Genomic DNA, 26,820 nt, shown 5'->3' with positions numbered 1-26,820 from the left:
AGCCTCTCGGAAGGGTAAATAAATTATCCGGTTGAGGGGATAATTATTCCTACCTCCTTGGCTTGGCTTCCTGAAGGGTGGTCTCTTGACCAGGTGATTGACAGGCCCAGCTCTCAAGGGAGGAGACAACACTATACAATATTCTAATCTTTGGGGCAGATCAGAATGTCATGTCTCCATCCAGGGTCAGAGGTAGATGCCATTCTTTGACCAGGCGGAAACAGCTTGTTCTTAATGGGCCTCAACAGAGCCCTTAGATCTGCAATGGCCTCCAAGGCTACTCTAACACAACTAGCCAAATTTCAATCATGCAAACTGACTAAACAAATACAAACATCAAACCTGTGTGTGCCCTGCTGCAAGACATACCAACAAAAATCAAGAACTGCATCTTTAAGCTGTGCTTTATTGAGGGAGTTGGAAACACCCTAAAGCTCTTCCACCTCGTCTTTAGCCAGCAGTTTAAACAGAGAGGGGAAACAAAGGAAGATAATCATTTCCGGTTTAGTTTTGTTCCTCTGGTCAGGTGGTTCAACTTATCCTCAAACACCTGTGGTGCTGGGATATTTCTCCTCCTCTCTTTAACAGGAAGACGTTCCCAACACCAAGGTCAGTGGTTCCTCCTGAACCAATTCTCTGTATAACATCTCAATGCCAGAGCAGCTCAGAGCAAGCAAAGCTTTAGCAGTGTGCTACTTCCTAACAAGAAGGGCCAGTGCCTTACAGTGCAGACTGCAGTGCTTCCAAACCTGCACCCTAACAGAGCCAGATCTACTGCCATGACAGTTCCTGGACAGCAGTTGTAAATAAGTAATCGAGATTTCTTCGTGGCCACTCCACTGTCCTTCATAATTCAATATAAACAACTTACAGCATTTGCTTAGCCTTGGAAGTAGCTTGTTACATACTCTATTACATATGATGGCCATTTGAGCAAGAGCTCTGGAAAGAAAAGCACCTGCCATGAAACCTCCTGCAAGGTTTAGTGACTGACGGGAAGCTCGGTGCTTGCTGGAATGCTGCAGTCCCACAGCCTAACCACAAATCCTCACAGACTACCTTCAGACTCCTCAGTAGCTATTCCTTGCTGACTGAACATCCTTGTAACTAACAGGCAAAACTTTTATGAATCTATTCACACAACAGACCACACTAATTTCTACTAATCAAAAGGCAAACGTCTTCTGCTATAGTCTGAGGCCTGAAACAGGTTTCCTTACTTGGATTCAATGCTCATACCTAGTGCATTTCAAAGGCGTCTTGATTTATGACTTTGTTCTTTCATTATGAACCTTCATGACACTAAGAGCACACTGGAACATCGAGCTATGTTCCCAGGCCAGGGTTACTCACATTTGGATCCAGAATAATCTATCTCTTACTCTCTTTGAGGTGTTTTGCTTTGATAATAACTAGAATTTAGGTCAGGCTTCCTTGGAAAAGTTCACAAAACACTGTTTAAAAAATGAAAAAAGTCACCATAAAAAATATTTAAACTGTGAACAGTTTCTTGCAGAGTCTGGCCCAAAGTGAAAAGAAAATCTGCAAAATAGAGACTATAAAAAAGTGTCTAGGAGCCACCTTGCAGGTGGCTGCAAGGCTCCCTAGGCTCATGCTCCCTAGGCTAAAGCATGCCTCCTGGGGACCATAACCTCCTATCTCTCTACACTGCTTCTAAATCCTGAAGCTGCAGTTCAAAGTCCTCCCAGTATGATGGGAACTGGAGAGAAGGATCACCTGAGCCACCTCTCCAGCATCAGTTCCAGAAATCAAAACGAAAGCTACCTTACTGCGCGTATGTAAGAAGGTATGCGTGCTGAATGAACACACAGAAAGAGTGAGAAAGATCACACCATAGGTTAATTAGAGTAGATGAGACTGGAAGGGATGAAAGGGGTCAAAAAAAAAAAAAAGATGCTTTAAATAGAGTTCTAGATGCTTTGCCTGTAGCTCTGAGCATGGATACACAATTTAGGAAGTACAGGCAGACCTTGAACAAACACAGAGTAGAGCACACCCCGAGGCAGACTCTGGATGGGGACCCAAGGGGGGGAGCAGAGAACACTGGTCATTAGAATGATCCTTTTGTCACTCTGCCCTGCACTTGCTCCTGTGAGGCAGACTATGACATTGACTAGGACTGTCATCTGAACTCCTACATCCAGCACTGTGCCAGACCCCCAGTGCCTGGGCTGTGCGGCTCCACAAGCACAAGACTCTCTGGTTTGGCTCTTTTATAAGTTTTTCAACCAGAACAGCAGGGATCTCAAAAACCATGTGAAATTCCAGCTATGCAAAATCATGAACTGAGGCCTTTGAGGGAAACATCAGCTGGGGTTCTAATGCAGAAGACATGCCATTCTTTGCCTCTGGGTTGTGTCCCACGTGCTCTGGAGGTTTTTATTTTTTCAGTTTTGTAGTTTGTTGGTGTGTGTGTGTGTGCATATGTATAAGGACACATGATCAGTATGGCATGCGTGTGGAGGTCAGAATTCAATTCTGTGAGGTCAGTTCTCTCTTTCCGCTTTGACACGGATCCTGGGGATCAAACCCAAATCATTAGGTTTGCACAGCAAGCTCAACTGAGTCACCTTGCCTTACCCTGGCAACATTTCCCTCCCTCCCTCTCTACCTCCCTCTGCCTTTCGCTCTCCCACACCCTGTGTGTGTGTGTGTGTGTGTGTGTGTGTGTGTGTGTGTGTGTGAGAGAGAGAGAGAGAGAGAAAGAGAGAGAGAGAGAGAGAGAGAGAGAGAGAGAGGACAACTCTGTGGAGTCAGTTCTCCCTTCTACTTTTATGTAGGTTAGGTTCTGGGGGCTGAACTCTTTGATTGTCAGGCCTGCATGGTACTAACCTTTCCCCCCTGAGCCATCTTGGCAATGCTAAATCAATAAATCTTCATAACAACCATCACCAGAAGCTACCACAGAACCTGAGTTTGCTAATTACACCGTACATTGGCAATCAATCATGACAGCTACGCTTGATCACCAATACAAAAACATGCTACAGGAAAATAAAGTGAGATGGATTCCACTTAAGGAATAAGATCTGAGCTGAGCAGTTTCTTTCCTAGGGCACAAAAGGTGCAAAGATCAATATTCTGTTGTTTCTCTAAAGAATTACCCGAAGAACCAAAAATTCAAATTTGTAAGTAGGTTTGAAACTTTTTCTTAATTATTTCACTGAAATGAGTCCTACCCCCTTCACCAATCTTGATATCAGAAAAATCTGGGTTTTTTTCCAACCTGGTGACATAAACCTACAAGCTATACACACACACACACACACACACACACACACAACACACACACACACACACACACACACTCAGAAGGTTGAAGCAGGAGGATCACTCAAGGCCAATGTGGCTTCAAAGTGAGTTCCAGGCCAAGGACACCTCTCAGTGAGAGCCCACTTGCTTAGCATAGATAGAACCCTACATTAGTTCATTAGTATCACAAAAAAGAAAAACTATTGTTTGTTTTTTCAGTTTTAAAAAACCATACATGAAAGAGGAAGGGACAGTACTGACAATATATCAAATGTAACAATCTTTCAGTTCTAAATCATGAAAAGTCCAAAGAAATGAACCTGTCTTCGACAGAAGTGTGTCCGAAGCACTGTCTGCTACACTGCTCACTTCCTTGCTCTACAGATGTTCTGTCCACCGCTCTTAAGACCTGACCTGCTCCTAAGGCAGTGGCCCTTTTCCTGTCCAGTTCAATCCTGAAGGAGCAGCTCAGAAACAGCTCAACTAGAAGAGCGGGATTCAGTTAATCAAGGACCACTCTTTCAGTTAATCAAGGGCCACTCTTCCAGAGTTCCCTATCTGCAGCCATAAGCACTTGAAGTGGCAGAGCCCAAAGAAGGTTTTAAAAGGCAGCTGCAGAGGTAACTGCTGCTGTGGATGATAGACAACTAAGAAGATAGTGCACTCCATGACATTTCCGTCATATGTAAGTCTAAAGCCATCATGTTCCCAAAATACAAGTGCATTTTTAGTTATTATTATTTGACTTAGCCATCATTTATAGGTATTTTTTTCTTTCTACATAAAGAAAATTTTTACTCCTTAAATAAGTGTCTGCTGTGGGAGAATGCTCTTGTACACTATAAAGATTTGTCACTCATATTCGTTTAATAAAACACTGATTGGCCAGTAGCCAGGCAGGAAGTATAGGTAGGGCAACCAGACTAGGAGAATTCTGGGAAGAGAAAGGCAGAGTCACCAACCAGATGCAAAGGAAGCAAGATGAGAATGGCTTACTCAGAGAAGGTACGAAGCCACGTGGCTAAATAGACAAGAATTGTGGGTTAATTTAAGTTGTAAGAGCTAGTTAATGATAAGCCTGATCTAATAGGCCAAATAGTTTATAATTAATATAAACCTCTGTGTGTTTCTCTGGGACTGAACATTTTTGACTGCAGGACCGGGCAGGACAGAAACTTCTGTCTACAAATGTCTCAGGTCATGACTAGTAGTACTATTCCTTTACTTTACCATAAGTAACACAAACAGTCAAGTTAGCAGAAAGGTCAGAACAAATAAACTCAACACACAAAAAGCAGAATAGTGGCGCCCATAAGATGGCTCAGAGGGTAAAAGTGCTTGTAGTCAAGACTGACTGCCAGAGTTTGATTCCTGGACCCCCTGCAGTGGAAGAAGGGAAATACAAGGGGCCATCCCCTTGATCACTCTGTCCTACACGTGTTCATTTCTCCTGTGAAGTTGTGCTTATGGAGTTACCTCCGCAGCAAGGCCAGGATGGTCATGGGAATTCCTATTCCTCCAACTAGCCTGATCCCTGGGAAGAGTGCAAGGTTCCAGGAACACAGAGCTCACTGATTGGCTCTTTTACAGGCTCCTCAGTCACAGCAGCAGGGACCTTGTATGGTGGAAGGAGAACAGACTCCCCACTAAATTATCCTCTGATCCCTACACATGAACCATGGCACACGAGCCGCCCATATAAATAAATAAATGAAAAACTACATTCTGAAAATAAAGTTAGTTAGTTGTAGTTACAGGAACAAAGAATGTTAAAGGACTGATGATAAATTCAGGGCTTCCTTCTGGATTAAAGAAAATACTCTAGAATCAATGGTGATGGCCACCCAACTTGGAGAACAGACTAACTAGATCATAATTTTTCATTAGAGTAACAAACATTATCACTGCAAATACATAATCCCAAGGAAGTTGAACACCAGAAGAAATAGCAAGATGGTTGTATTTTTTAAAACAAAATTTTAGAAGTATCCAATAGTACTAAATACTTGAAGTCTCCTGATTTTAGACACAGGTGCTAAGGAGAACCTTGTCCTCAGTGGAGAGACACAGGAGGAGGAAGGGGAGACAACCCTCTCGAGGATGCCAAATGAGTTCATGTACAACTCAGGGCTAAAGGTAGATGGGGGTGCGGTGGGGTGTGGAATACAAGGGCCTCTCTGAAAAGATTCCCTTGGCCTAGACTTCCTTGTTCTCACTGGACAACTCATCAACAAAGCAAACCCACTCCAGCAAGAGTGCCAGGAAGACAGGACAGAAAAGCTAAACAACGCACAAATCCCAAGGAATGTTAAAAAGTCTATAGCTGTTTATTCAAATAACAACGCACTTGAGCACCTCAACAAAAATGTTCAGAAATAACACCAAGGAAATATTATTGAGCTGTTCATAACCTGAGCGTTAGGAAAGAAGATACTCCCCTACTGTATACTACAACATAAAACAAGGTTTCATTTGTCTCAATTTGTCAGACATTGAAGATGAAATAAGACAATATTCCCTGCTGACAAAACAAGAGTAAACAGGCATGCCAAAATCAATGGACGTTTCCAAAGAAGGTCAAGGAATCAACCATCAGCTTAAATTGGTTTATGTTATTAAAATGGTTAAACATGGCAGCTGTCACCTAACTCCCAGATTCTTCTACATGACCACAGTTGGATTCATTCAATCCAAATTCTGAATGACAGCTTTCCCAATTTCTAAAATACATCAACTTTGTCACTATCTTACAATTTTTGCTTTATTTGTCTAGCTCCCTCGCAAAAGAAATTTCTTCAAGGCCATATATCCTGACACAGTGAAAGGAAACAGCCAGCACTCAGCAGTGCCATTAACATTTCTGAGCCACAGGGGATTAACCAGGCAGATGCTGAGGAAAGTGCCTGTCTGAGAGGCAGGGGCAGCTCAGCCTGCACTGCAGCTGTGGGAGACTGAAGCCGCTAGCAGTGCAGTCGAGCTTAGGAGAAACCCTGAGCGCAATTCCAGCATCCGAAATAAATTAAAGTAAACAGTATTGCTCTCTCTCATCCACCCTGTTAGCAGCCTCTCCTCGGAGCTGGAGACCACACACTCAGACCACACAGCGCCAGTCCCGCTCACTCGCACGCAACGTCTACAAGCTGTCACTCTGCAGATGGGGGGGGGGCAGTCAGAGGGGGTGGGGAGAGCTAGAGGGATGAGGGGAGGGGAGAGAGCAGGAAAGGAGATGGAAGAGGGCCCTGCACAGACAGCTGGAGACTGGTGTGGGCTTTGGGGGAGAAGGGGAGGGTGGAATCCATAACCCTCCTTGAGAAAACAATCTGGTCGTGGCCCTGTGCAGTCTTGACCTGGACTCCCCCATACCAATTTAGTAGCTGATGAAGGATTAACAAAGCATCCATTTAACATCAATTAACCTCCTATCCATCACAGGTCAAAAGAGAAAATCACTACTATAAAAGCATTTCATTAAAATAAAGTCAAAAGGCCATCTTTTCTTATAGTTTATAATGTATAATTGCATTTTCTTTTTTTTTGGGGGGGGGGGGTTCGAGACAGGGTTTCTCTGTGGCTTTGGAGTCTGTCCTGGAACTAGCTGTTGTAGACCAGGCTGGTTTCGCATTTTCTTTATGGATTTATATTAGACAGGTTATACAGTCTATCTCTTCATTACTAATGGCATACATTAATGGGTTTCTGCAACAGAGATCAGGAAAAAAGAGTGTGTGCAGGCGTGTGCATGAGCATATGCGGTGTGTGTGATATGTGTGCAGGTGTGCTCCCCTTTGCGTGCAAGTGTGGAGGGCTCCCCTCCTGTAGCTCTCCACCTTCCTGGTGTTCAGTCTCTCTCTAAGGCACTTAAGGTGGCGCTCCCCATTCTGCTAGGATGCCTGCTGGCTCCAGGGATTTAGCTGCCTGTCTCCAGCCCTCAGTCTTAGAATAAGAGATGCCAGGCTGGTACAAGGGTGATGGGGATCCAACTCAGAGACTCATATCAACACGGCAAGCACCTGACCCACCAAGCCAGCTTGAAATCAGAAACTTTTAATTTTATAATTTTCCCTTATTGCATTAAGGCATAAACCTTATTTTCCAAAATAACTATTAGTAGAATTTTTTTAAGTGAATTGCTATTGCCTGTTACAGAATTTCAGGTTAAAAGTACATTTTAAAATTAACTGGTAGAAATAATGTTAGGAAAAAGTCAGAAAACTAAGTTACAACCAAAAAAGGAGTACTAGAATCAAAAAATACTCAGGCCTCAATGCAAAAACTACAGTCAACAAAAACAAAAAATCAATTCCTGGGATGTCAGAAATTGTAATAATCAGTGACTAATCTTTTTCCTCAGGCCTCAATGCAAAATCATAGTTAACAAAAACAAAAACCAACCCAAACCTGAAAGAGGTCACAGAGTTCAAACTATTCTGCAGTAGGGCCTGGTCAAAGACTCAAGGTCTCCAAGGGTCTGCAGGAAGGCAGTGAGGGGGCGAGAGCATCCTGCCTGGCCTTCCCTGCGCTTTCTACAGAGCATGTTTCCTTCTCTACCTCCACAAATGAAAAGTAATGGAAATATGTTACCTATGGTTCTTAATGAAAAACATTACATATTAGTTTCTATTTTAGACTGTTAGGGCGGGAAATACAGTATTAAAGTAATAATAAACAAATGGTATTTATTTTTTTTTTATTTTATCTCATGTCTATTTGTTTAAAGATGGAGAAAAACTATTATCTCCTACTCCGTTTGGACATATGGAACTGGAGGTGAGAATGCACCTGAGGTGGCCAGGAAGCAATAATGACCAAAACAAGAGAGATCACAGGTGAAATCTGACGATGCCTTCAATGGTCCACATACCTCATTTATTACATAGACCTGGATTACCTAGCTAGCCTCAAAGAATAGCATGGACTCTGGGATTGTGACTTGTAGGCTGGTTTTCTTTACATGGGAAGTAGAAAAAAAGACAAGATCTCCTGAGTAAATTGGGAGCATGGGGACCATGGGAGAGGGTTGAAGGGGAGGAGAGAGGCAGGGAGGGAAGCAGAGAAAAATGAAAAATGTATAGCTGTATAGCTCAATAAAATAAAATAAAGAATAGCATAGACTCACTGGGAAGAGCCACTCATGAATCTCCTTCCCCAGAACTAGCCCCACAGCTAAGCATCTTCCCACACTGCACAACAAAGTCTGGGGTCTAAAGGTGTCTCAACCACTGGATGCCAACAAACTATCAGCAATGAAGTCACATTGCTTAAGAAAAGGAAAAAGGAAGTGTGGCCTCACATAAAAACAGCACTATTCACTCAAAACCCTTTGCAAATTGTATCCTATGCACACAACAGTCCCTTCTTCCTGTCCATGTGGAACAACAAAAGTTAATTCCTGTGATAGCAGAAATTGCATTTTTCAGGGGGAAAAAAAGTTCAAGTGTCACCCCTAAAGGACAAATTACCTACACAAGACAGAAGTCATTACCAAATAAAGCCACCAATTATGCCACTGAGACAATCTAAAGAAAAAGATCATGTGGAACCTCCACAGGTTGGATCCCCATATCCCAGGGACAGGAAGGGGCTAAAGATAAACTAGGACCATGAAGTACTGTTCAGTCAAAACACTCATAAAGGGCTTACTGTGTCCCTGCGCACCACAGTGGACTAGTGGATTAGAAAATCAGAAGGCCAAGAAGGACCATGGTCTTCAGAAGGGTCACGGCAGTGGGACAGCTGAACAGAAAAGGGGATATCAGCAATTATTTTTAAAATATGGCTGCGAAGGGAAGAAGTACAAAAACAAATGAACAACAAGATTCTGAGAACAAGGGAGGGATGATTTCTTCTGCAGGTGCCCTTCTTGTTGCAACTGCTAAGCATACACAAAGCTCAAGGGCAGAGAGCTGTTGTGTTAGCAAGACCAGAATGACAGCAGAGGAGCTCCTGAGCCAGGCACAGAGATGTGTCTCTGTCTATACCTGGAGAAGAGACTGTCTTAGTACAAGGACCACAGAAGTCTACTCAGACAGTCCTATTTTTCTGGAGCAGGTGGCAAGATCACACCCCAAGAACAATGGCAATGGGTTTTTGATCCTACTGCACCTATTGGTTTTGTGGGAGCCTAGGCAGTTTGGATGCTCACCTTACTAGACCTGGATGGAGGTGGGTGGTCCTTGGACTTCCCACAGGGCAGGGAACCCTGATTGCTCTTTGGGCTGACGAGGGAGGGGGACTTGATTGGGGGAGGGGGAAGGAAAGGGGAGGCGGCGGTGGGGAGGAGACAGAAATCTTTAACTAATTAATAAAGAAATAAATAAATTAAAAAAAAGATCACCTATTAAGAGTTGATGTGAATGGACAAGCAGTTTGAAAAGCATAAAAAATGCTCAAACAGACTTTGAATAGATCAGAAAGTGGGTGGTAATCTAGAAGATTCCTTAACAGTACTCCTCCCTGCCTCCAGCCCTGAACAGCCTCTACTTCCTCCCTCGGTACCTTCCTGGTATTTGTTGCTCTTTGAGCCCCTCCATCTTTTAAATAGCCATGCCTCTCCAAATAGTCATTTAAGTCTCATTTGAACCATCTGGCATGAGTTCTGATTCCTGCAAAGCCCCTGACTTATATACACATACATCATGTCACTCACATGGAGCTCCCATTATGAGACCACAGCCAAGTAACTCAGGCTATTTGTCTTGCTTTCTCGCTCGGTAAAACTGTAATATAATGAATGCAATTATATTACTCCCAAAGTCACATTAAAACTGAAAGTGACCTTTATAAATTCATTAAACACTAATACTGGGGAGGCAGAGGCAGGTGGATCTCTGAGTTTGAGGCCAGCCTGCTCAGTCCAGGCCAACCAGGGCTAAGGAGCTGCACAGTAAGACCTCAAAAAAGGAAGGGAGGGAGGAAGGGAAGAGAGGCAAGCAAGAAGAGAGGCATGGGGGAGGTGGGAGAGGGGAAGGCAGGGAGGGGGGGGAAACAAGGAGGGAGGCCCATGACTGCTCACTGGCCACTCAGAGGCAGTCCAAGTTACACCCACACTCACAGACCTTCCTTGGCTCTTTGTCCTCAGGCCTTCCCCTTTCACTCTGTCCCACCAGACCCTTTCTTCTCTGAACACCCAACCCATGACAACAGTGTGGTTCAAGCTTTTTTTTTTTTTTTTTGAGAGGACAAAAATGGCCCTTCTTAATCCAGGCTGATGTCATTTTGAATGCCTGGGTCATACGCTGGAATTGGGGGGACAGGGATGACCAGAACTACTGCCTGTGTCAGTTGGGCTTCCTTAATCTCAGCCCCTGGTCTAGGAGTAAGACAAATGCTGAGTGACAATGTGGGAACATGACTCATGGGAGCGGGGATTTTTAGATTCAAAGACTGAGATACTCCAGTAGGTGATGTCTCTTGCTGTTCTTGTTTGCCTATTTTGCTTATGTTTGCTTTGAGACAGGGTAACATCTGCAGCCCAGGCTGATCTTTTCCTCAGCATCCTTCTGCATTAGCCTCCCCAGTACTGACTATACAGGGATACACCGTCACTCATGGCTGAGATAATCAAGTTTTCTATAGTCTCTGAATACACAAAAAAGGGAAACCAAGGCCCAAAGCTGCTGAGTCAGGCAGCTGAGGTGATGCAGCTTGCTGATGGTAGTGTGTGGAGCCATAAATGGTTGCCTTTACTCCTATACTGAAACAACTTGGACTCTAATTTCCAAACTGAGACCAAAAAGGCCAACGTGTATATTCACAACTTCAAAATTTCACAATGTCTCTACAATTATATCAAGTTTGTAGGCTCATACCAATCGGCAATCATTCCTCTAATCAAAATAAATATACTGTAAAGTGTTTGATTATGGTGAACAGCCTCGACCATCCCGGCTTTGCAGGCAATCCAGGGGGTCCACACACACACACTTCCCAGAGTTTAAAATCATTCAACACTTCCAGATACTGCTTAGTAATCATATCAATGTTATTTCCCACTCCAACCAATCTCAAAATCGCCTACTATCAACATAAGCCTAAAACCCCTCCACGGGATAAACATTTACAAACACACTGTGCACACTATGCAACAGACACCACTAGGAACCTGGGCCCAACAGAGGTGAGTAAAGAAAAGCCAGGCACGGTGGTGTGTCCTAGCACTGAGGAAACTGTGCTGGAAGGACCGTTTGCGCCAAGGAGTTCAAGACCAGCCTGAGCACACAGCGAGACCATCTCAAAAGAAATAATACCAGAAAATCTGTGCTAGAGTTAAGTGAGAGACAAGTCTATCGCCAGCATTTCCTGCTGTTGCTACACACTTAGGGACTGTATCCAATACAAAGTCTAGTACCAGAATGCAGATTCTTCAACTGTGGGTGGCGATTTTGTAAGTCACATAGGGTCATATAACTGAATGTGGAGGTAGCAAAAAGAAAGAAAGAAAGGAAGGAAGGAAGGAAGGAAGGAAGGAAGGAAGGAAGGAAGGAAGGAAGGAAGGAAGGGAAAGAAAGAGAAAAAAGAAAAAAGGCAAAATGAAAGTCTTCTGAAAACACAGGATCAAAAATAAATTCAAAAATCAAACCCACTGTGAATCCAAGGTGTTGCTACTAGCAGAACCCAATCCAACTTCACCCACCAGCCTTTGTTCTGACCTTCTCTCTGTGCCTGCGTATAATAAACACCCAGGAGTGTTAATTGAAACACTTTAATTCAGAGCGAATTTACTTTATGTGAAGAATTGCTGTGATTTCACTGTGTGTTACTATTTGAATACAAAACCCTATGGGCTCAAATGTTTGAACACTTTCTTCCCACCTCCCAACACTCTTCTAGGTAGTTCTGAAGACTTTAGGATGAAGAGCCCTGTTGGGAAAGAGAGTCACTAGGGTCAGGAACTTGAGGTTTTTCAAGTCCAGCTCACATCCTAACTTCTGTCTGCTTCCTTTTTCACCAAGACCAGGGCACAGTCTTGCCACCACGGAGCTGCCTGCGACCATGCTTTCCTCTCTGGCATGGGCCGTATAACTCCAAACTGGAAGCCAGAGAAAGCCCTTCCTCCCTTAAGTATCTTCTGGCAGGTCCTTGGTTATGGCAATGAAAACACTAACATGCTATATATACAGAGTGCTCTCCTCCTAAAGAAAGAAAACGCTTTGATTACAGAAAACAAAGACTAGATACTTCCTACTGGCATTCCTCAACATGTAATCATCAAAAGACTGAGTCTCTGACTCGAGTGGTGTGAGAAATTTCATCTGAAGAACTGCTGCTTCAGCTGCTGATTTGTATGTTCTAAAAGATCACCAGTGACTTCTGCTTGGGAGTCAGGACAAACTTCTAACAATTTCCAAATGCTCCTAACTATACTTGTGCCATTTTGTCTACATACATATTTATATCGAGCAATGTTCTTGATATTGACTCTGAAAAACACTGAAGATGCTCAATATTCCTGTAGTATCAAATATTTAACCAAGACTTAATCTTTTATTTGTTTGTTTTTGTTGAGAAAGGGTTTCTCTGTGTAACAGCCCTAGCTGTCCTGGATCTCACTTTGTAGACCCGGCTGGCCTCAAACTGAGAGAGAGCCACCTGCCTCTGCATCCCAAGAGCTAGGATTAAAGGCATGCACCACCACACTGGCTGCATTCTTTATGTAAAAAGAAATGAATACATCCAGCACTATACTTTCATCTTTAATAAATGGTAAAATTACATGTATTCAAAAACTGTTTTAAGATAAAATGATTTGATACGGTTAGTGAATGCTTACATTGTCTATGCATTTTATATACTTACATAGGTAAGATCATGGAAATTCAGAAGTTTTAAGTGGCAAAAGTTGAAGCCCCACATTATAACACTGCATTTACAAAATGTTTGGAACTTAATCTACGAGGTTTATTTATCACCCTTTGAAAGGTAATTTAAAATGTCTGGTACAGAAAATTAAATACTTGACAATAAAAGGGGGGCTCTTTCTAACGACTCCAAGAATTGTTCCCAACAGATGGGGGAATGTTCCGTTTCCCTACTTTAAAATACTGTCTACTGAGTCAAACAAAAGGGAACATGTAAGCAGCGAGCCTGCATTCGCGTCTTTACCTAGACCTTGCAAATCCCTAAATTTTCACACTTAGGTCATGCTTGTTTTGACTTTCAATTTCTTCACTGACTGAATCTGATACCAAGCAGGGGTCATCACGCGCTAAGCTTTATAAACAAAGACTTAATATACATTTGTAGAGGGATCCCAGGTGGCCTTAGCTTTTTAGTATAGAGCACCAAATGGCCTAATAGAGGTGTGGCTGACTTAGAAACACGCACTTGCTGCTTTCACTAAGTCGACTCACGGAGTCGTAAAGATACCACGGAAGCTTCCCACCCGCGTCAGTGCAGTGCAGAGGTCTTCAGCAGATTAAAAGCCCAGCCGTCCACACTGGCCGCTCCTCCCAGGAACCAGCCCGGCGGCCTGCGCGGAGGCGGACGCGGCGAGCGAGCTGAACCTAGGCTTCCTCGGCGGCTCCCACGCACAGCCCCGCGCTCCGAGCTCCTCACTGCGCCTTTCCAGCTCGCCCAGACCCTACGATCCCGTGCCGCGCGGCTCCCCACCAGACCCGGGGCATTCTCGGCCAGGACGCCACACTCACCTCCAGCCTCCGTTGCCTGCAGCCGGGGCTACAGATCCCCGCCGACCCGCCCCAGCTCCGGGCCGCAGCAGCCAGCCGGAGGGCCGCACTTCCGCACGCTGCGAGCGCCGAGCGCGTCGATCCGCCGCCTAGCCGAGCGCCGAGCCCTGGATGGACCGCCTTTCCTACAAAAGGGGAGGGAAGTGGGAGGGCCGAGAAGGTAAAGAAGGAGAAAGGAGAGGAAGGTAGAAAGGAGGGAAGGAGAAGAGGAATTGGTGGGGAAAGGAGCAAAGGAAAGGGAATCAGGAAGGAGGAGAGAGAAAGTGGAAGCTGGGATGAGAGGAAAGGGGAGCGGGGTTAAGAAGGTGCAGCGGGGTAGGCTCACTGTAGATGGTGGTGGAGGCTCCTCAGTGGATCTGAAGACAGCACCAGGTCAGGAGTAAGACTTCAGTCAAAGGACTCCATCGAGCTAGGAGTGCCTGCCATATTAAGGGACCCCAGAGGTCAGAGCTTTGGGGTTCCAAGGGCATGAGAGACAAATTGACTTGCAAACTCTCAAGACCCCAAAAATGTAGAAATGACTCCAATCTACAGCCCGGAAGTCCTAAACTTTGGATTTGTCCGCCTGTGGGCTGGGCTGTGTAGCTCTGGAAATGGTCAGCTGAACGCAAGCATTCCCCTGTGGCTTCCTTCTGTGGCAGTCCAGGTAACGCAGGATAGTGGTCTGTACATGAGGATGATGGGGGAGACAGAGAACGGGGATCTGCTTGGGGTTGTGTTGCTGTGGCTGGAAAGAGAACTAGCTGCAGGGTGTTGGTCAAGAGCATCATTTAATAAGACCAACAACAGCCTAAGCCATTACTTCTCAAATACCCTCCTGTGTTGAATTATGCACTTATTCAGTATATTCATGGAAGGGGTGTTGTAAGATAACTATGAATTAAGAGATGTAGTATAGAGGCTGAAGAGCTGGCTTAGAGGTTAAGAGCACTGGTTGCTCTTCCAGAGGACCCAAGTTCAATTCCCAGCACCACATGGCAGCTCACAAGTATCTGTAACTCCATTCTAGGGGATCTGGATCCCTCACGTGGACATACCTGCTGGCAAAACACCAATGCACATATGATCATAATATTTAAAAAAATATATAGTGCGGCTTCATTTTTCTCTCCTTTTTGTGAGAAGATATGTCTAAGTGTTTCCAGAACCATCCATCTTGAATAGCAAGGGTACACTCTTTAAACATGAAAGAGAGACTTGGCAGCAGAGGTCCTAAGGAAATACTGGAAGAAATGTCTGGCAGTCATGCATCTTTTCACAGTGAAACCAAACCCTTTGGATCTCAGTGACACGCCATTTCTCAGGTTAGGCTGTCCTGCCATCAAAGCCAGAATGTTCGGCCTTGAGAACTCACAGATTTTTCCTGGATCAAAAAATAATAATAAATATACCATACTACTGAAACAGAAACACTCAGAAGAGGAAAGGGACTCCTTTGTTATTATAAAGAACACTGGTACAATTTTCTTTCTTTCTTTTCTTTTTTTTTTTTTTTTTCTCCCTCAAGTTTCTGGTCCAAACTCTAAGCCAACTAGCAAACAGTAGTGCAGAGGTTGCCAGAAAATAAAATCATTAAACCTAAAATTGCAATAGTAGCTGCTGAGGCAATTACAAATCATTGTGTGGGTTTATGCTTTCAAAACTGTTTCAGATTTCATTAGAACTAAGAAGGACTTTGACGCGGTCCTCCGTAGCCTCTCCCAAACAATCTTTGGAAACACTCGAAGACTCTGCTCTGCTCCTTGGATAATTTATGTTTCTGTTTTGCCTTACATCAACACCTTAAGTACTCAGTACTGCATGGCATGTCAGTTTGAAAGGGGCCATAGTTAGCAGGCAACCTAGCCCTCAATGCAGCTTAGTAATGTGCCATCTCTCAACGCTCCTTTTCTGTAGAAACTAACCATTAGTTGGTCGTTTAACTCACAGACTCCAAGGTCCTGGCTGGAGTAGTCCGGTTGTCATTGTGTATACCATAGAGACCCCGCTTTGACAGTTATTCAGTCCTCCAGGCTGGCCATCCAAAGACCAGTAGCCACAGCCTGTCAACAGAGCACTGTCTCTTTGTTTACTTTTTTGTCCCAGCCCTGAACATCTCGAGGGAAGGGATTGTGTGTGCTTCACTCTAGATAAATACCTGTTGGATGAAAAGCTGAAGTTCAAGTGTTTGTTATGGTAACACCAGAGCCGTGGGGGAACCTGTTTCCAGTCGTCTGCTTCAAAATATACTAAATGGCCATGCAAAAAAAAAGGGGGGGGGGAATATTTGATAAATAAATCCTGACAGTATAGTGATGACTGACATGCTTCAATAAATACCACCAGCTTTGAGATAATTCATGTTTAAAGCTACAGAAAGGACTTGAAACCTTGAAATCTTGCAAGGTTGTCACAATACTGAGCTGTTCGAGCAATTCCTTAGCCATGGTTCTTGGTTTAGGAATCCCTTTGACTCATATTCTTTTTAACCTTCACTTTAACTATTGTGTGCACCTAGCAAATGCCTTGGCATGGACTTAGCCATCTTCATTTTTCACTGGCTTTAGATCTCCGTGTGGGAAGTCCTCCACACGGTCATATGTCTCTGATCAATTTTACAGTGAAATGGAGCCCTGTGGGCTTTTTATTTACTTGAAATTTGCATATTTCTTTTTGAAAATTGTAAATAAACTTGGCTCTAAAGAAGAGGCATGGTGTTACTCTTACCCCAACCATATGGCTATTACTGCCATCCAGTGCGATAGTGCAGATGTGCTGAACACCTGTGTTTACATCTGGGTGTCTCTGGCGGTAGGCTATGTCCGTAGGTGGTCCATGAGGGAGGGAAGAAATCGAGGAAAGGCTCTCTGTGCCAAAGATGTATTAGAGCCGCATAGCCTGGGGAAAAAGAACTGGGTCAGAATATGGAAATGGCTCAGTTAGCATCCCAGGAGAGTATGCTCCAATCCCTGCCCCCTCCCCAGCGCAGAATTAACCAAATACTGTGGTTATATGTGACCAGGAATTAATATTTCTTCATGTCATAAATAAGGGAGTTCTAACCAGATATAGCATTTTAATTACTTTTTTTTTTTTTTGCTATCAGTGTTTTGAAAGAGTCTCATTGCATTGCCCAGACTGGCTTTGAAATTCCCCTGCCTTTGCTTCCCAAGTGCTGAGATTATATGGTTGTTCTAATTACACCCAGCTTTTAATTGAGTTTATATTGCTAGCTAGGAGTAGGTGATTCTCTCTCTCTGTGTCTCTCCCTCCCCCCCCCTCTTTCTGTGTGTGTATGTGAGTGTGTGTGTGTGTGTGTGTGTGTGTGTGTGTGATATTAGGCATTTTGGATTCTTTTCTACTTAGCAACAGGTACACCTGGTTCAGTTTGAACAAAACAAATTTGCACTTTGTTAGCCATGTAAGTGACTATAGCCGGACATAGAAAATGCGACCTATTCCCAGTTTCCTCATGGATGTGGTAGTATCCTGTAAAGAAGAATGTTCTGGGCAGAGGTGCTGGCTTTTTTCCCAAGGTCTATTCTTCCATTGGGACCAGAAGGATCAGCTGCGGGATCATGCTGCCTACAAGACTTGAGTCTTGCTCCCCTCCTTTAGCGAGGCTTTCGCACTGTTCAGGGTACCAGCGTGCATACAGTTTGCCAGTTTGTCTTCAGATTCCATGTTTTAAGATTCTGATATGACAAAAATGTTATCCCTGCCCTTTCAGTCTGTGATGACAGGTTTCCCTATGTCCAGCAGGACGTTGCTAAATTGGAAGGCTCAGATGTGTGTCTCTCACAGAGACTGACCTGGGGTTCTTACGGCAGTGACGGAACACCAGCACTGTTACTGCACATATGAGAAACTACGGGGGAAAGGTAGCTGTGTCGTTAGGACTCTGGATGTCTTCATCCACAAATACCTACTACCCTGTAGATCAGGGAGCAGCCCATTGTCCGCATGTTTTTCTATTTCTGGGGTCCTAAAACATAGGCGCACGCTCACAAATGAACGCTGGGGGTGTTTCCAGCACACATACGCTTTCCAATTTGCCAAGAGACGCTTTTTGTTTTCCTGACTGCACCCTTGTAACAAAGACACTTCCACTGTAGAGTTGAGAAGCACTCCACTTCTCACTGATAGTGAAAAACACTCAAATCACAGGAAACAAAAATATCCATAGACCTGGAAGAATCTAGAACTGACGACAGCATTGTTAACTGAAAGAAAATCACACTGAAAATCCAAAACCCGCATTCTGTTTCCTACATGTGACCCCGAGTCTTTGACCTCTGGAAAGTTCCGGTTTTCTCATTTTTAAAAAAATTAGGTGGTTGGAGAGGAGAGTGCCCAAGTGGTTTAAAGCCCTGAAATCGCACAAGTAGGTTTCAGCAACAACCCTCTGAAGGGATTCTGGCAGAACTTCAAGACCCTTTCATCTGGCACCTCTGTCTGACCATCTGGGTGGAATGGGGCATATGGGTGGTGTTAGTGCAGTTTTTTCCAAATAATTCTGCCTGCCATGGGGGTGAGTAGATCACACTAATTACTCTTCTGTTCAATTGAAAGGTGGGGTCCCCAGAGGCTTTGTTCTGTGACTCGGTTACCTATAATATAGTCCATTCTAGCAGAAGTTCAAGGTGGCGCTCTCCACCTCTCTGTTTCTATAATCCTTTGCTCCCTGGCCCTCAATCACATCCACACCTCCCTGATAGCCTCCCACCCTGTAAATAATTGCTCTGCTAAGGTACAATCATCTAAAGGCATTTTGTGGGCTAACTGTGAAGTAAAGTAATAAAAAGAAAACAATATAATGATAAATAAGTGAGCTGTGTTTTCGATTTTTTATTTTTTTTTATTGAATTTCTGCTTTTTCCATTAAGCAATTCTTCCCGTGCTTGACCACATTCTTCAGACCCTAAATATATGGGTTATGTGTTTCTGTTTTCTTTCTACTTAGTGTGATACGTGCCCATCCCAGTCACAGGTTAGAAATTTAGATGACTGCATAGACATGAATGCCATGCTTCCTTCATATAAACAACAGTTTTCCCAGCCCTATGGATATGTGAGGATTCTTACAAAGTTTCATTTAAGAACAAAGATACATCTGCAAGTGATATACCCTTGACAGCTGATAAGCCTTTGGAAACTTCATTTTAGGAAAAAAAAATAAATGTCCGAGATTGTTACTTACTCCATCATGGCATTTTGTGTTTTAGATCTGTTTAAATGGAATTGTTACTGCTGCTAAGTGACTCCTATTTGAGAGCTTGCCTTTGTTAAAAACACGTTCAGAAGGAAGTTTTCATCTTTCATTTTTTAAGAAAATCAGTTTTGAGTGGAAATTTCTAGACCTTGGTTACAGTGCTGGCTTGCTTTAAAGTGCCAATCCTCTTCCACTGCCTAATGGAAAAACGACAAGCCACGGCGTGACGAGTCACTGCGTTGATCAATATCCAGGAAAAAAAATATTAAACACCATGCAGCTTCTTAAGCACTTGCTTTACACAAATAGGCTGATAACTACTGACTCTACATTTGGCATAGATCTTTCCAGTAAATATCATCTCAAGCCAGAAACTCTGTAAGTCAAGTAAAATATGAGTCAAAGGCAAAAAAAGGCACTAAGTGCAGTGCTCTTTCTGCCCTTCCTCCAAACGGGTCTGGGCAAGTTTGAAGAGAAATAAAATACCAAGTAATTCTCAAAGTATTTGGGTTGCCTTTTCAGCCTGCCATGAGTCACGATCCCACATCACAGAAATCGGGGGACCTTTAACACATTTAGCTTATTGGTATATTTTTCAGAATTTCCACATTGTTTTCCTTAATGAATTATGACACAATAATCTTTTCCTTCAAAGGTGTCTAAGAAACCTGCTTGTAGCTGATTCTAGAGGTCATTCCAGGAAGCATTTTATTCCCCCTCCACAAAAAAAGATTTTTTTTATCTGCAAAAAAATATAAATTTTCCAGCTGATAATTCAGAGAGATCTGTGTATGTGTACAATGCAGCAATTCAAATCAAACTCTTTTCAGTTCCAAGAATATTGACTTAGGACCTCTTATATGTATGACATTGTCCATTTTCTGTACATTCGCTCTTATTCTCTACACATTAAGCCAACCTGACATCAAAATAAAAAAACTACAAATAACAACTGTAATAGTTTCCCAGAACACAATCCTAGATATCAAGAGGAAGAGGAAATAAATACAAAATCTGTTTGGTCTATTTATTTATTTATGAACAGATTTTGTTGTTTGGCCAAGGTTTACCATTGAGGCTTGCTGATACAAAGCAGTTTGCCTTATGAAAAACTTAGAGGAATATCATTAACAGCGAAGGAAACAGCCCCTGAAACACTGAAAATTGTGCTTGCTTTTTCAGGTGTGTTAGTCAACAAATTTTGTGTGGGACCAAATAAAGGATCACACTGTTGGCCAAGTTCATGTGAAAACGTGACGTGAGAAGGATTTGAGGGTGGGAACTGTCCCGTGCATAAGGCTACTGTCAAGGTTAATCTCTTTACAGTTGGTATCTTACTATTTTAAAAAGTTGGATGTCCCATAGTCATCAGCCTTTAAGATTTTTAAAGTGAATTTATTCACACTGGAAAATATAATAACTCACATGATCTGCATATTCATTATGGATGCTTGTTGAAATCCAAAATGATAGGCATTTGAGGGGTGGATATAGATGTTGTTCAGTATTAGAAGAATTTCCTTAGCATGGCCCGTGCCTGTGATTCGATTCACAGCACTACCAAACAACAACGACAACAATAAACACAAAGTAATTTCCTTTTTTAAAAAGGAAAGTGAGATAGGCACACACAGCATCACATGAACATCTCTTTGCTGTTAAATTTACGCTTAATAACTATTTTGTAAAATGACGACAATTTTTTCAAATATAATTTAAAACTGAATGTAGATGCTAAGACTTTAAGAACTGCATGTAGGTTTATACTTGCAATGGCAGCACTGGAGATACTGAGGTAGAAAGGCAGGAGGATTACCATAAATTCAAGGTCAGTATGGGATAAGAGTTCCAGTTTGAACTTCAGAGTGAGACCCTGTGTCAAAAAATAAAACAAAAAGACTAATTAATCAGAAATGTTATGTATTTTATGTCATTAAAGGACTTAAATAATTTAGAATACTCAACGTTTCTTTAGAAAATTCAAGTTCTTTCACAGAATCAAGACCTTCTACTTTTATCCAGTATTTTCTTGACATATAAACTAATAGAGACATCAAATTAATTTTTATAAGCCCAAGAGCCTTTAACACTTCTTAAATAGAAATTAAAATGTTTCTAAATGTGGAAGCATTTTAGGAAGCAAAACCATACCATTTAATGAGCTATTCTTCAACACAATCTTTACAGTTCGCTTACTTAGTTATGAAAAAGCTAAATATAAAGCCCTTGGTGAACTCTGATCAATGAATTTATGCTGCTGCATTGTCTCTTAGAGTATCTTTGATATTCCTGCTATTGATAGCAATACTTCTGATAGTTGTGATTAATAAAGGCCTTCTATTCCCAAGAAACAGAGCTAGACACCTACTCAGTGTCCGCCAGAGTGTGGAGTCCCAGGTGTTAGTATCGCCATCTAGTTTCATAGGGCACCTTTCTGTCATCTGTTTCCAGCCACGGTAAACATACTGCACACCCTAGTGGCCATTCCAGGAGTGCTCATCCTCTAGGGTTATTTTTGGCCACCAGAATATTCTACGAAAAACAAAGCAAACATTTCAACCTTATGTGAAGGTGGGAAACACTCCTATTCTTTCTGTATAAGGAATTCATCTCTGGTTCATAGAGACTGAGAATTATCCTTGCACCTTTGATCTCCAAACCTTGTCTTTTCTATATTAAGGAGAGAAAGGATACTAGAGACTCAAAACTAGCTGGTGCTGTACAAGTTTAAATTATCGATTAAGAAGAGAAAGGGAGAGAGGGAGAGAGGGAGGGAAGGAAAGTAAGCATAAAAGAAAGCTTTAAGTTTCTCCTCGTCTCTTCTCTCCTCTCCCCTCACCTCCTCTCCTTTCTTCCTCTTCCCACTCCACCTTCCTTCCTTTTCTTATTTTAAGCAGAACCAATTTTCCCAAGATCAGAAATTATTTCTTTTTTTAAACAGTAACAGGTGTCTGTGACTGCTAACAACACACATACACACAAACATGCATACTGAGCGGCACACCCGCTATGCATGTGTTAAGGACATATACGCATGTCCGCATGCAAGTGTACCTTCATATATGCACTTGTTATCAATCCACATGTACATAAGATTATGCATAGCCACATGCATGCACAATGCATATATACAGTCACGCGCGCGTGCGCACACACACACAAGATGAAAACTAAAACAGAATTCGGAAGTAGATGCTTCTACAAAGAGCTCAGTGGATAAACCTGGAGGCAGATCCCGCTGGAAATGAGTTCAGGTGGTGAACATCAGGAACTGGGGGGGCTCACCGCCTTTCCCGTGTTTAGATTCTATTTTACTTAGCCACATTTCAGCCTGCCTTTCATCCTCCTGTCTCATCGATCATAATTTTTCCAGTATTTATTCCCTACGTGGCTTGGGTCTTGGGCACAATACCACGTAAAAAGAATTCCGACTTCAGGTTTCCAGTTTTTTTTTTCTTTCTTAATTCTCTAATTAACATACTTCTTTTTGTGGTTCATCACAAGAAGCTCGTTCAATGGTTCTTTGCTTTCACCAGCTCTTCAGATCACTCGAGGGATATGTCACTAGAGAATTGTGTTTGGGAAGGTTTGAACTTCCTGGCCACAGGCATCCTCAGTCTGAAAGTGAGTTGACAGCTCCCACTGGCCAATCTGTAGGCCTACAGGTCTGTTACTGGCCAATCTGTAGGCCTACAGGTCTGTTACTTCGCTATATTGCCTCTTGCTGCTTCTCTTATGAGAAAAGGTTCTGAAGAAACCCTGGTTTATTTTGCCTTGTGCTTTGGATAAACTAATCCAAATCAGGTGAGTTATAAGTCGTTTACAGTTGGATGTCAGATGTAGAACGCTGACTCAAAGAGCCAGGAATTGTATAAGCCAACACTGCACGGCTGTCCCGGTTCTTTGTCTAAGTCCTTGAGTTTCAAGAGAGAGCAAAGGGGAGAGTGTGGCTCACACTCGGGCTGGTCTGTTGTTTTGTTTCATGGCTCCTTTAGCAGCTCCTCCTGTGGCAGGCACACTACAGATGATGACTTGTCCCTTCTCCTCTAAGTCCTTTCTGCATTGGTAGGAGACACAGTTTTGAATTAATGTATAAATTATATGCTATAAATTAATATATTTTGGGCTACACCTAGCTCCATCTGTGAGTTGAGTATGCAAATTGTAAAACACACTGTGAAGTGACACGTCTCTGTTAAAATGAAATGACCACTCTGGGCCCCACCCTGGAAAGGGTAAGTCATGAAAGGCGATTCTGCTTTTTATCCAGATTCTGCTTTTATTTATTTTATGAAATACTTTTCTTGGAAAAACATTTTAGATTTGCTATTTGGCACCAAGGCAACTACCTCAGATATTCTAAAATCTATTGCTAGTCCCAGGAAAATGAATATGATAACAGAAAGTATGAAAAAGAAGTTAGTTTTATTTTTTGGCATTTTATAAAAATAATGAACACAGCTTTCTTCTATCTGTTCAGACTTATCTACAAGAGCTCAGGCTTCTAATTAGACTATAACTTGGTGCTATTTACTTTTATAAAATACAATATGATGTAACAATACAGATGGATAGAGCTTAGCATGCTACTGCAAAGGGAAAAAACAAATGACAAAACAGGAAGAAGAAAAAAGAAGGAAGAAAGAACGAGAAGAAATAAAGAGAGGAAAAGAGAGAAAGGAAGAAAGAAGAATATTAAAACACTATAGCTGTAATATTGTGACTTACTTTTTAAACGTTTTCTTTTTAAAAGATCACATGGGAAGTCTGATAAGTTGAACGTGCTCACATTTACCCAGTTAATGTTTTTTCCTATTTGCTAAAAGTAGAAGAATTCAGTAATTTTATTCTTCACAAGATGAACTATTCTGCATAGCCATTCAAGGTTAAATAGACACAGTCCCTGTGCTTCATGCTGATTTTACTTCAAAAGTGTTTACCATAAAGAAATATAGACTCATTTCTCTTTGTATTTTTCTTATTGAACTTAATATGTCTTTTAAGCAGGTTAGCCTCTAAGAATTATGAATCTCAATGAGATATATTGGAAAAGCTTTTTATAGTCTATGAAAAGCCATATAAACAAAAAGTATTGCTACTATTATATGTAAGGCATTTCTTAGGTATTGAGTTTCAAATGTATAACCAGTATCGTGTGAAAACTGATTATTATGGAGCCTGCGTATGTATAATCAAAGTAAGGCCTTTTTGCGAGGCAATATTTGCATAACCAAAGTTTCCCCCCTGGTGAACTTCTTTAACTGTGAGTAAAGACACAGGAGGTAGGGGGACAGGGTGGAAGCACAGCCCAAAAGAAGGGAAAAGAAAAAGGAAAGAATCAAGTTGACATCAAAAGCAAATCCTATTTGTGCAGAATAGTGAGGCATTAGTAAGCTTTTTTACTCCTGAACTCTGATATCTTTATGTTTATCTACAGGTATGCTTTTTGACAGCTTAAAGCTATTTCTATAAAGACTCATTTCATACCACTACTTTTTATTAAAATGTGCAGATGAAGTTTTTTTTAAACCTCTCAGAATAAGCCAAAATTTTAAAAAAAGAGCCAACATTTATTAAGACTTTACTTTTCGCTCCCAAGTAGACCTTTGCGCTTGCTCCGCAGAAAGATCTTCTCCTCTCTGAGGTAAATCCTCTTGTGCTGTAGACAGGTCGATCTCCTGCTAGCAGAAGTTGGTCTGAGTCAAGGGAAGGGGGTCTAGAACCAGTCCACTCTGAAGACAAAACCGGTGGAAATAGACTTGCCCTTCAGTGGCCACTCCTTCGGAGAGCTGAATTAAAACAACCATCTCCAGGAGCCAAACGGATTAAGCATCTACAGATCATTCGACCACTCTAAAATTATCCTTTAATAGATGTACGCAAAGTGTTTAAAGTTTGCTCTCTTTTCATAGTTGTAGCTTAGAAATCAAGGTTGCACATACACAGGATGAAATCGAAAGTCAGTTCTGAAGTGTCAGTTCCCTAAGCTTCGTGTGTAAATGTAATTTTGTCAACATTGTGTTTTTATACAATTCCACCGAGACTTTTTACTGTCAGGCAATACAGGATTCACAAAATGGTAGATTATTAGAACAACGTGGCCTGGCAGGCTCGAGAAAATTAAAATTTCACGCTTAGCTTTCGTATTCTTTAGAAAAAAAATGCTTGTACAATATATGCAGTTCCAACCTCAGCGCTGTTTTTTAATATGAAAAGAACAGAAATCAGAGTCAACACGTTTTATGAAGAGCTCGCCTGGCGCTTGTCAGGGTGATGAGCTTGTCGCAGCGTCCCGGGCTGAGAGGGGTCTATACGGAGCGGAGCAGAGCTCCGCAGTCTCACGGAACAGCAGGCGTCTCTACCAACAGACAGCAGAAGCAGGACTAACGCAGCCAGAGCCAGTCTCCTGAGCCTGCTGCTGATGGGGGACTGGCTTTTCTTCTTGCTGTAGTTTGAAATTGAATCGCCGCACTGCTGAGAAAATGCCATGAAAATATAACCCGCCGCATTCCAGGAAAATAAATAAGCAAGGCCACCCAAATTTTCAATTAGAGCCGCAGCCGCATGCAGGAAATGGCATGCGATCCATCCAAGGCGCCCTAGGCCGTGGAGGGGCAATGGGGACAGGAGGGGAGGCTGTGACAGCGCCTTTCACCCTGGCCGGCAGGCACTGCCAGGCTTCCAGGGAAGCTGCACCTGAACTTCCTATTTTCTAGCTCGATACCAGCGTGGCGTGTGGGCCGCCCGGAACATCAACGCTCCGGGCGGTTGATGAAAATCGTAAAAGAGCTTTTAATTCCAAGTGCCAGACTTTAAAATCTGGTTGTTACCAGCAGCTGGCTACTGCTTGTCCGATGCCGCCAAGGCAGCCCAGGAGGCCACTGCCTGTAGGCTGCGGGGCGCAGGACTGGTCTTGGCGCTTGAGGATCTGTCAGACCTCTGCAGTGAGCAAGGGATGGAAGGCTCTCTGACATCCCTGCGAAAGAGAGAAGTCGCTTGGCAACTCCCCTCCTTGATGGAGGGCGTTTGTCCGAAATCCCTGGTTTGAAGGCATATATTCTTCCCAGGCCCTCCAGGGTTCTGTTTCTCTGTCCGGGACCTGCTTTCTGTTTCACTTTTCAGCTCGTCACCACAGTTTGGAATTTTCCAACTCATCATGTTGGAGTTGGGCAGAAGAGGAGGGTCACGGATGGCTTTTTCAGTGGAATGGTGCCGCTTCCTCCACAAGGCGGTTATTATTCTGGATGAATTCTGCCAGTGATGTGGGCTTAATTATTTTTAAATCTAGAACTAGACTAACGCGTTTTTTTGATCCCCATTCGCAGTGAACTGATAAACAAAAAGCAAATTGACACAGGCTGGTTAAAAAAAAAATCAAGAAATGAACTAATTGAGCCCCTCCTGCGGTTAAGGAAATCTGCTAGTAATCTCCTACCATTATTGCGTGGGGCAGAAAAGAAGCTCACGGGGGACAAATGAGCCCCACTTCAACGGAATGTCAAGTACAAAATTCACATTGTGCTTTGTAACTATGTGCCTCTCAATGCTGTGAGTTCGTGGTAATGGCAGGAGAGTTTTTGAAAAGAAACGTGTCCCCTCACAAAGACTGTAAACAAAAGGGCTCGCTGTGCGTTTCTTCTTAGCTGACGTCTCCTGGTTCACTATTTTCTT

General features: G+C 42.7%; 1 protein-coding gene across 1 annotated transcript in view; it reads right to left on the bottom strand.

Moving 5' to 3' along the window:
* The window catches only part of Exoc2 (exocyst complex component 2), a 153,571-nt gene extending 139,540 nt beyond the window's left edge, over positions 1–14,031 (bottom strand). Inside the window, exon 1 of the mRNA XM_050142277.1 lies at positions 13,920–14,031. The gene's annotated coding sequence lies outside the window, so the exon portion shown is untranslated. The remainder of the gene's footprint in view (positions 1–13,919) is intronic.
* Positions 14,032–26,820: the final 12,789 nt, after the last annotated feature.

Source organism: Alexandromys fortis, unplaced genomic scaffold, assembly GCF_014885135.2.
Source record: "Alexandromys fortis isolate MF-2015 unplaced genomic scaffold, M_Fortis_MF-2015_v1.1 scaffold_5, whole genome shotgun sequence".
Classification (NCBI taxonomy): domain Eukaryota; kingdom Metazoa; phylum Chordata; class Mammalia; order Rodentia; family Cricetidae; genus Alexandromys; species Alexandromys fortis.
The sequence above is the reverse complement of the archived record's forward strand: the minus strand, read 5'-3'. Positions and strand labels throughout refer to the sequence as shown.